The following is a 2,396-nucleotide window of genomic DNA, read 5'->3' on the forward strand; positions in this document are numbered from 1 at the left end:
GGATCTGGCTTCTTCATGGATTATCAAGACCAACAACTGGACCCCACTATCTCTGCACACAGTTCTCCCTTGAGCAATTCAAGGAAATAACCAAAAACCACTGACCCACTGTCAGCAAATAATTAGTGAGCCTCTCCAGGAGAAACTGGGAGAATAAAACGGTCAAAGGGATTCAGCTCAGTTCCGTGGCCTGTTTTACCCAATGAGCGGAAGATAGAGAGTTAAACTATGCGTATTACTGACAATTATGCAAAGGTAGAATGGATGGGCATGTCACAGATCTAAGGGCTCGGTCATAACTGAATGGTCTTCCTTTTTTTTTTTTTTAATTTGCTTTTGCTTTTCTGAGACAGGCTCTTGCTATGTTGCCCAGGCTGGCCTCTAAGTCCTGGGCCCAAGTGGTCCTCCCACCTCAGCCTCCTGAGAGAATGGTCTTTCCATATAAACTCAGTATGTTCAATGGAGAGGGAAGACAAGATAATTTAAAGTGTATGTAAATATTCCAATCAGCTTTCGGAGAGTGTCTAAAAGAGGCAGCGAGGCCAGGGACATCTGCCGCACCTTGCTCCATTGGCTCAGGAGATAACAAGAAAAACATGACATTTCTCCTTTGGCTTCCACACCTCTCAAACACTCCTGGATGGGTGTCCCTGAAAAGCAGAGTGTGACATTAGCAGGACCTCGCACACGGGCTCACAGCCACCAGGGGGTCCGTGGTGACACCTCAGGAGGAGAGTCATCTCAGAGGCCATCTTGCCCAACACCTTGGTCAGGTCCCTGGTGACAGGTGCAAGAGCTGGTGATCTGAGTCAGGATTGTTCTTCCAAAGTCGAGCAAGTACCAGTGGCAGACTCAGCTCAGAGCCCTGACCCGCTGACTCCTGCACCAGTGGACAGAAACCATGGCCCGAGCAGGACCAGAGTGGTGCTGTCAGCTCTGGCCACAGGGCCTCCTCAAGGCCAGGCGGCTGGGCCATCGTAGCTCACGCACAGGTGGCTGCGCTCAGGTGAAACTGGATTTACCAAAACGAGCAAGGGCGTGTTTGCCAGTCCCTGTCCTGGGCCGCGGCTTCTGCCAGTCTGACTTACCAGAGTAGGAAGTGGAATGGGCAGAAACACGGGCTCAGCGCACAGGGAACTCTGCCTCCTCATTCTCCATTTTCAGAATGAACGATCCTGCAGGATGGGAGAGCACCCAGTCCTCCCGCCTTGGACAGCCTCCTGCGCAGGGTGTAGGTCTCCTAAGAGGGCTCGGCCAGCATCTCCCTGGAGAAAGGCCCCGCTGGCCCAGGGGCCTGGGAGGCGCCTGTTTTCGGGGAAGCTTGCGGCTTGTGTCTCAGAGTAAGGAGCCTGGAAGAAGAGGACCCTGGAGGCACAGCCACCGCGCAGGCTGTGGTCTGCCCTGGCAAAGCTCGTGTTGAAATTCAATTACGAATGTGGGGGTCTGGAGCGTGTGGGCCCCCAAGTGGTGTTTGGATCATGGGGCTCCACCTCCCTGAGCAGATCAGCACAGAGTGGGTGAGCCACTGTGACAGTGAGTGGCCATGTGTGTGTCCCCTTCATCCCGCCTCTCTCCCACATGGGCCCACTCACAGTCACACATACCCGCCTCCCACAGGATGCTGTCCGCCATGTTACCATGCAGCACGAGGCCCTCGCCAAGGGGGACACCGGATCTTGAACCCCCAGCCTCCAGAACAGGAGCTAAATAAACCTCTTTTCTTTATAAATTACCCAGGCTCAAGTGCTCTATTAGAGGAATAAAAAACTGACTGGGACAATGAATATGTGTACACGTGTGCGTGCACTGTGGGCCACACTGAGGGTTGGGAGTTTGGGGGAACAAGGACATTCAGCGTGTGGACATGCCCAGTGAGAGCCACTCAGAGCCCTGACACATGGCACACACACCACCACACACTGTGGTAGGTTGAGTCCGTCTGCTGAGTCCTGGCCCCTAGAACCTCAGGTAGGGCCTGTTTGGAGATGGGGCCATACTGGAGTGGGGGGCTCCTCATCCCACAGGCCTAGTGTCCCTATGCAAAGGGGAGTTTGGACGCAGAGACGTGCACGTGGGGAGCCTGCGTAAAGGTGAAGGCAGAAGTAGAGGGGTCTGCCTGAAAGCCAGCCAAGCTCACCATCGAGCCCCGGAACGGAGCAGGCCTGGAGCAGACTCTCCCCCAGGGCCCTGAAGGAGCCAGCCCTGCGACAGCTCAGGGTTCTGGCTTCCAGAACCAGGAGACGATGAGCTTCTGCTTCAGCTGCTAGAACGCTGGACCTGGTCACGGTGGCACGAGTGACACTGTGTTCTACATGAGGTAGCTGCACACCCAGTGCAGGCGGCTGCACTCCCGGGACAGCAGCACCCCGGCTGAGCCACGCTGCCCCACACTCGCA

Source organism: Marmota flaviventris, chromosome 18, assembly GCF_047511675.1.
Source record: "Marmota flaviventris isolate mMarFla1 chromosome 18, mMarFla1.hap1, whole genome shotgun sequence".
Classification (NCBI taxonomy): Eukaryota; Metazoa; Chordata; class Mammalia; order Rodentia; family Sciuridae; genus Marmota; species Marmota flaviventris.